Here is a 9,584-nt window from a genome sequence, read left to right on the forward strand (position 1 = left end):
AAAAAAAAAATAACAAAGGTAACATAAATTCATTTGGATTGGCACAAGACTGGTATAAAAAATCAAATGCTTCCTTTAAAGTGAAAAATAGAGATCTAAATCGTCAATGTTCATCACAAATTGAAATAAAGCACGCTTAAAAGAAGAATATATTTTGATGTTTTGCAACTGAAATGGTAATTTATTATATAATTTAGGTGCTAAGTAAAAAAACTGTTTTCGTGAAATTTCTTTTGTAAAGAAGGGAATCTCATACATTTCAGTTGGTCTCCTTTCAGACACATTAGTTTTTAATTTGCATATTAATTTATTGTTGTGTAAATAAAGTAAAATACGAAAATATTCATTATGGTGAAATGGTAATAGGTTAATTCTTGTATGTATATTGGCAGTAGTTATACTTGAATTATTTGTATTTAGAGAATTAATAATCTTGAAGCATTTATTCTGAACTGAGATTAAAGAAAGTAAATTAGTTTTATATTCACCGCCATATATTATTGCAACATAATTAATTGAAGAATAAAGCCAGGAGTAATAGAGTGCTTTCACGAAATTGAAATGATTTTTATTCTTAAGGTGATAAAATGTAACTAAAACAAAACGCAATTTCTTAACTAAATTGCAATTAGTTAAAATTAAGTTAAAAAACAATTGGGACTATTTTTCCAAATTGTGGCTTTCCTTTATAATTTTGGGTTAAAAAAATCCAAACATGTCAAAATAAAATAAAAAATTAATGTTTATTGAAAGAAAGTACGTTTTTGTGTCTGATTTCGTAACTGAGAAATATTATCTGCATGAATTAATTAGCATATTTGATATCATCCAACGCCTGACACAACTGAAAACCTCCCCACGGTTTCTTACAGGTAGTTCGATTAGATCACTGTGAAATAATTATTGTTTATGAAAGAACTATGAAACAAAAAATCTATTAAAAATTAGAAAGTGGTAGCTAATGTATGTCTAATTTTTTTTTAAAATTTATGAATATGATTGGTTTGTCTTATTTACTTATCAGTAGCCGACCGGCCTGTGTAGGGGGCAGGGAACTGTCCTTGCATCAGAAAGGTCCTGTGTTTGAATCCCGGGCAAGGCATGGATGTTTCTTTCTCTCTCTGTGTGTGTTCTATGTCCTTTCTCCTTTGTGCGTGAATGTGACCCGCCTTATAAACGGGTTGTGGTTGTGTGAATAGCGTGGCAGAAGTCGAATTCCTGGCCATAGATGAAGATGGCGCCACTGAAAAACAGGAACAATCGCACCCCCACTGCCTAAACAGGCATATGACAAAAAAAAATTATCAAGCGACAATCTTTTTAAATAGTCAGCGCAGACTACTTATATAAAACAGTGTGGAGGCTTTCTGATGTAGGAGGTGATGGGTCACAACGTCGAACCTTTAATTTTGAGGAATAGATCGCGAAAATCCGACCATTAGATAAGTTATTCAGTGTGGTTTATTATTTTTTTTAATTTTGCTCACAGTACAGTGATAATCAAATTTTTTTTGGCCATATACCCTTACTACGTAAAACAATTTGAAAATATTTTATGTTATAATACTTTATGTGATTAATTACACTCCTAATTCTAAAATGTTTAAATAAAATACGTTATAAAAGAATACGTCATAAAAGAAACCAACTTGGTCAAATTTGCGTCAAAAAGTGGTTAAGAAATTCACTTTATTCAAAATTAGAATAAAATGGAAATAAAAAAATAAATAAATAAATAAAAAAAACGTTGTAGGTTTGGTTCAAATAACGTAAAATTAACGTTAAGAATCTGTTACGAAATTCCCTATGATAAAAATAAGAGTTAAAAAAACGTCAATATTCAAGGTAAAAAAACGAAATTCATATAACCGAAAATAAACGTCAATAATTAGGTTAAAATAACGCAAAAAAAAGAAACCTACTTGGTTAAAATTACGTCAAAAATTGGTTACGAGATTCACCATATTCAAAATAAGGGCAAAAAATGGTCGTTTTTATGTTAAAAATAACCCAAATTTTAACGTTTATTTAACGGATTTGAGAATATCACTTGAAAACGAAAATAAAACGTTTGGTTGGAAACGTTTAAACACTCTTAATCCTGTTTCATTTTAACGTCATTTTTCACGTAATCAATACTTATCTCTGCTGCATGGGTTATTATTATTATTGAAAATAGTAATAATGCAATTATTAATAGGATAAAAGAAAAAAAAAAAGGGAAAAACTCAAAATTTTCGATGAAACTTATTTGAATCAAATCAAGAGTTTGGAGGAGGAAAATTGCAAGCTCATTTTGAGAACAAATGTCAAAATACCATGCTTTGTAAGCAACCCCTTACATTTTCCAAGTAAAAACATTTAATTAGTACACATTTCATAATGAAACACAGACAGCGAAAATGATAAAAAGAAACAGAGAAATCATCGAGTCAACATCTAAAAGATCCAACGTTTTTCACTGGGCACCTAACCAACCATGTGCCCTCTTAAAATAAGAATACATTTTGTACTTATGTTTAATATTTGATGAAGTTTCCAAGAGTTGAGTTGAGTTGAGTTTCCTTGAGTCACACTTAAGTTAATTTGTTGAAGGATATTGATTTGGGGCTGCATCTCACTTTGTTAAAGTCGCTTCCAGACATGTTTCATTTTCTTTGGCGAGCGTTAAGGAAAGAAAGCTTTTTCGGAATTCTTTCTTCTTTCTTGTCTTTTCACGTTGGAGAATTTTGCTGTAATGGGATCAACTTGAGAAAGAGCGCATTTTATTTTCCTTCATGTAGTGTTTGGGTTTTAAATGCACGTATGTCATTGGAAAAAAGAATTTCAGACGATTTTCATTGGTTCAAAAGAATAAAATAATCCATTTCATAGTTTCAAAATTGAGGAATTTATATTTTAATATTGAAGAATCAGAAAAGTTTGGAGCGAATATTTCAGGCGATATTTTATCACGAGATAAAAGAAAAATACATTATGTATTTTAAGAACTTTTTTTTTTTAATTGAAAGGGAAAGGATACTCTTTTCTCCATATTTACTTGCAGAATTATAAAACGATTCGCACATTAAAAATGCTCGTTTCGTGATTTCAAAGAAGCTAATTATTTATTTTTGTAGTATTTAAATTTGAGGACTCAGGAAATTTAAATCTATTATTTCATAAGATAATTTATCGTGACACGATAGACTGATTTTATTCGAAAATGCATTTTAACCTTTTTGAAGGTCGTGGTAAATATATACTTACCACCACATATTAAAGCGCATGGTAAACTTTTTTACCACTTTTAACTTAGGTTTCCATTTGTTAATAACTTCAGCTTTCTTGAAGTGGGTTCGAATAAATTTGGTAACCATTTGTTAGTTTAAGAAAACGTATAAAAGTTATAAAATACATAACTCCTTTTGAAGTTTGTAGCAGTAATAAAATTTATTTTATAAATAAAGAAAAATAAAAGTTCAATAAGTTCCGAATAGGTTGTGGTAAATATACTTACCACCAAAAAAAATGACATTAAAATTTAGAATAATTTTTTATAAGCTAAATTAATTTTTTCCTTATATTAACTACGATTCTTGTATCAATTTAAGTTCCAAAAATATTTTAATTTACCTTTACTGGAAATTAATGGCCCATTAAAGGGTTAAGGGCTTTTCTAGAGAAAGGGAATCCTAGCTATCGCTAGGAAAAATAATTTATTAAGCTACAGAAAACTTTACTTACTTTATTTAACAAAAGCTGGGCACCTGGGCCGCGCAGAAGACCCATATCCCATTCATCGTGAAATTTCAGTAAAATTAAAAAATATAAGCAGTTTGTATACAGTAGCTGCAGAAAACCTGTAGGAATTTGTAATTAATGACTTTTTACTAAAGGAAAAAGGTGGTAGCAACAGTGTTTCGTATTAAGATTTAATTTGCTGAAACATGACCCATTTAGCATCATACAGGGATACCACAGGCGACTAAAAACGTTGAAAATGGTAGAAATTAATTCCTTTTTATTTATTTATTTATTATCTCTTTAATTATTTAAAAAAAATAACAATCACAAGGACTTAAATTTTAAAATGTAATCATATTTGAAACAAAAACAATTTTATCCTACAATTTGAATAGTAGATCGAAAATAAAAGTAAAAAAAAAATAACTCTAAAAAAAGTATCAAACAGCATCGGTAGCCATTGCAACGCATGCTATGACGACGAATGCGCACAGTTAACTATTACTCTTGAATACAGTTGAAAAATATCATTACGTCTAAATAAGGTGAGCACGCCATCAAACCTAAATCAACACCTATTTTACCAATAGGTAATAGCCTTGGTATTAAAAACGTGTAGGGTAAACCAACCAGTGAAGGAACATTTCATACATATTGATTAAAAATAAGAATTTGAAAGTTTTTCTTTAGATTGATTGGTAACAATAGCTTACTGCCAAACAATAGGAAGTCATCTAGCAATGTTTTGGATTACCTGGTCAAATAGACTTCTCTGGAAAAAATTTTTGAATTTGTTATTATCTCTTCAACACCTTGTTTCTTTGAAATATTATAAGGTGAGTGTTTGAATTCATATGTTTGAAGTGGAATTAATTGCATGTAATAGTTTAATTTTTCTCACTGTGAAAACGAGAATTAAAAATATAGTTATTGAAGTTACGTTTTATATATTTTTTGGACTTCATAGCATAATAAAGTACCGAGATAAGGGGGTGTTTATTCACTGGATCACCAAACGATGAAAAACCAGTGAAGGAACAAGTGTTCCTTTATAGGGTTTTTTCTAAGCTAATGAAAATAAAAGATAAAATTTAATTTGCTTGTACCTTTAATAATGTTCCGCATCAAAAATATGTTAAAAATACGAAAAACAACTTCTAACCAGTGAGGGAACAGGCATGTTCCCTTACTGGGCATAGATTTCCAAGTGAATGAGCAGTATGTGTAAATATGTTGACACCTTAATTTTCAATTCATGATTACAAAAAAAAAGTTAACATTTTCCAAGTATTTATATGTTGTAATTTCAAGAATAGGCTTGATTTTAAATATTTGTAAGACTTATAAATTCACAAAGAGCATTAAAAAATAACCAAAATTAAGTGTTCCTTTACTGGGTGCTCATTCACTGGTAAGAGCTGTTCTTGTTATTTGAACCTCCAAAACTTTAAAACAATATTATGTAAGTTCTCTACAATTTTTTTACATAATTTGCAATTAGTAACAAATATGTTGACACTGTCATTTAACTAAAATTACGAATTTTGAAATTAATATGATTTTTTAAAAGACAAGCGAAGCTTAAGTGTTCCTTCATTGGTTAGTTTATCCTACTACAACTACTTTAATACAATTGATCTTTGTATAAAGACTATTTTTGTGGCCGGGTATTGATGGGTTAAGAACAAATTTTTACTCGTTATTTTTAAAAATGCTTTTTTTTACGAAGGATTGGGGATTAAGAATCAATTTTTAATGAGGTTACAAATCTGGGTTTTCTTTTTCAATCATCTTGTTCGAAAAACAAAAAAGGCAAAACCGAAATTTCGAAAATTTTATATGTTCACAAGTCAAGAAAAAATGCTTTTTTTAAATGTTTTAATTAAATCGAAAAGGCTTATTGTCAATGAGAATAAAAAGAAATAATACTAGAAAAATCAAGAAAATAAAAAGTAAAAGCTTTTCTCTTAAATCTGGAGAGTTAAATGTAAGATACATTAAATGAAAGGAATGGGCAAAAAGAAATCATTATTTAAAAGATAAATAATGAATAAAACGTTACGCTAATTAACTTAAAAGAAAGTTACATCTAGGAATCTGAACTTTTGAAGAAAAAAATGACATTGTTCCTTTAAAAAGTCAATTGTTTAAATAAAGAATATCTATCTACTTTGCTGCTATTGTTTATTTTATTTTCTTTAAAATAAGGAACAGAAATTTAAAAAGACTTGATTCGTCTTAATATATGTCAACAACTTTTAAATTTTTTTTATTTATTACGGTGTAGATTTTTAACTTATTCAGTGTTTATTTTAATGAGACATACACATTTGAAATAAAAAAAATCTGATTTTCTCAAAAAGAGGGCAATTCAAATGTCACTCGCCAAACGAGATGAGTTTCTCTTCTTTAAACTTTGTTGATATTTTTTGTTTGTTTTTTTTTCTCCACAGTTTTGAAATTTATTCCAGTATTTGAAAATTTAAATAATTATTTTTTTTCAATGTGTGTAAACTAAGGCGGAAATTTTCGAAACTTTAAATTTTATAACTGCTGTATGTTGCGCTTAGAAACCTGACCATTGCATTTCACATTTCCGTTCAACCCATTATGACCTCTTGACAAGTCAACTTATCAGATCTCAAATTCAAAAAACATAAAAGCTGGTAGCATAATTATTTCATTTTTAGTTTTATATTGGAGATGCCAAAAAATGTCCTGTAATCTCAAAAAATTGTGATTGATTGCAATTGATTATTGTGTTTTGAAGTTAAAAAAACAAGCTTTAACCCCTTGGGGACGGTTGATTCAGAAGGGCATTCGTACAAAATCAGAATCAAGTTGTAATTAAATAAAAAACGGTAACTTAAATGTAGTCGTTGCTAATTTGACAGACTTACTTTAATTATTGTTAGTTTAATCATATATATAATCAATGTTAATTCAAAGTATAACTAACTAGTCTTATTTTGAACAAAGTATTGGTGGATTAAATAAATCAAACAATTATAACTCCGCCCTCAAATAAACTGCTAAAGAAATACTTTGATTACCAGTTTTATATTTTTACCCTGATTGATACAGTTTTATGCTGTCACGTATTTGTGACAGTCGAAGCAAAAGGGTTAAAGGAAAGGAAGGGTAACGTTTTGTTTCAGTTTTAGCGTAGAAGCTGCGACATATGTGCGCTTTTGCCGCTATGAAAGTGTTAACCCTTTCGCGCCGACTGTCACAAATACGTGACAGCATAAGACCGTATCAATCAGGGTAAAAATATAAAACTGGTAATCAAAGTATTTCTTCAGCAGTTTATTTGTGGGCGGAGTTATAATTGTTTGATTTATTTAATTCACCATTACTTTGTTCAAAATANACTTTGCTGCTATTGTTTATTTTATTTTCTTTAAAATAAGGAACAGAAATTTAAAAAGACTTGATTCGTCTTAATATATGTCAACAACTTTTAAATTTTTTTTATTTATTACGGTGTAGATTTTTAACTTATTCAGTGTTTATTTTAATGAGACATACACATTTGAAATAAAAAAAATCTGACTTTCTCAAAAAGAGGGCAATTCAAATGTCACTCGCCAAACGAGATGAGTTTGTCTTCTTTAAACATTGTTGATATTTTTTTTTGTTTTTTTTTCTCCACAGTTTTGAAATTTATTCCAGTATTTGAAAATTTTAATAATTATTTTTTTTCAGTGTGTGTAAACTAAGGCGGAAATTTTCGAAACTTTAAATTTTATAACAGCTGTATGTCGCGCTTAAAAACCTGACCATTGCATTTCATATTTTCGTTCAACCCATTATGACCTCTTGAGAAGTCAACTTATCAGATCTCAAATTCAAAAAACATAAAAGCTGGTAGCATACTTATTTCATTTTTAGTTTTATATTGGAGATGCCAAAAAAGGTCCTGTAATCTCAAAAAATTGTGATTGATTGCAATTGATTATTGTTTTTTGAAGTTAAGAAAACAAGCTTTAACCCCTTGGGGACGGGTCATTCAGAAAAGCATTCGTACAAAATCAGAATCAAGTTGTAATTAAATGAAAAACGGTAACTTAAATGTAGTCGTTGCCAATTTGACTGACTTACTTCGCCTGTACTTTGATAATTGTTTGTTTAATCATATATATAATCAATGTTAATTTAAAATTTAACTAAATAGTTTTATTTTGAACGAAGTAATGGTGAATTAAATAAATCAAACTATTGTAACTCCGTCCGCAAATAAACTGCTAAAGAAACACTTTGATTACCAGTTTTATCTTTTTACCCTGATTGATACGTTTTTATGCAGGCACGTATTAAGCGGGTTAAAGGAACTTGCGTTTTGTGCCAGTTTTACCGCAGAAGATGCGACACAGGTGCATACCTGCCACTTCTTCCGGATTTTCCGGAAGATTTTGTTTTCATATTTAAAGTGGTAGTAATTATATACTATTTTTTCTTTTATAATCTTAATTTTTAAATGATATTGTTCACCACTATTCTTACAAAAATTAAGCACAGATATTAATATGCGTTACTATCATGGTTATTAACTTAAGTTTTTTCAAATACAACGTATTTGTTTGCTTAAAATAGAAGTTTTAATACCACTGGGAAAAATGATAATGGAAGGGATTAAAAGTTGGCAGGTATGCAGGTGCGCTTTTGCCGCTATTAAGGCTCCTATACTATCAGAGCTGACCTATCAAGCAATATTGGAGCAAAAAAGTTCACAAGTTAACGTTATGTTACTACAGAGATGCCAACTGCTCTGGACACTCCAAAATAATTTAGAAAACGGTAAATAACTACAAAGTAAATTTTGCAAATAGTTGCCAACATTTACTTGCTTTTTAAAATGTAACTCATGTAATACGTACTATAAAGTGGTGAATTGTATAAGCCTACGCATTGTTTAGAAATAGTGGTGGATTAAAATCTACTAAATCGAACTTATTAAACCAAGAATTACAATTAATAAACTACCACTTGAAAATATTTATTCGCTGTGCCTATGTTAGCTTTTTGCTCCAACAATAAATGATAAGTCGGCCTGTCTAATTTAGGGGCTCTAGCCGCTATGAAAGTGTTAAATAACGGGCTCGTGAGAAGTAGAGGGCGGAATTCTTTTTGTTCTTATGTTTTGAAACACTTGTGTGTATATAATACTGCCAATTGCAGCACATTTTGCAACAATAATAATAATAGAGTGGTAGACAGTTTTAGTGGTAGACACTAGAATTTTTTTGACTTTTCTACATATTTCCCTATGGAAAAGATTCACCACGAAATGACTAGCTTATTTGAAGTCAAAATCTGATACTGGCTTTTACTAGGGTTCCATTTTTTTCTGAAAAAATAAGAAACTGGTAGTAAAAACACTTCATTTTTACCTTTCCTTCATTAAAATTAAATGCATCGATCTAACCACTGTCTGTTAATAAGTAAAGAATATAAAAATACTGCCCCTGCTTTACCGAGATGCCAATTTGCTCCACTTTGCAAAAAAAAAAATTTAATAACTCAAGTGATAACGAAATTTAACTTATTTATAGTTCAAAAAATTGTATAATTTTTTATTTTATGTAATTTTTAAATCACAACCTAAGCAAAAAAGTGGATTAAACGTTTCATATGGGTTTAGGGAATGGGTAGAGTTCTGGTCATTTCTTCAACTCTCTTCCATCAGAAATGGTTTTACTCTTGTTCCCATAGCAGCAAATAACGTGACATTTATTCGGGAGAAGTTCTCGTGCTTGCTGAACAGCAGTTTGCTGCGGTATAGTACTCTTCCCGTTTAGGTTAAACATAAACATTAAAAAATGTAAAAGAGATTAAAATGCTGGGTTTACCGTCTT

Source organism: Parasteatoda tepidariorum, chromosome 9 (genome assembly GCF_043381705.1).
Source record: "Parasteatoda tepidariorum isolate YZ-2023 chromosome 9, CAS_Ptep_4.0, whole genome shotgun sequence".
Taxonomy (NCBI): Eukaryota; Metazoa; Arthropoda; class Arachnida; order Araneae; family Theridiidae; genus Parasteatoda; species Parasteatoda tepidariorum.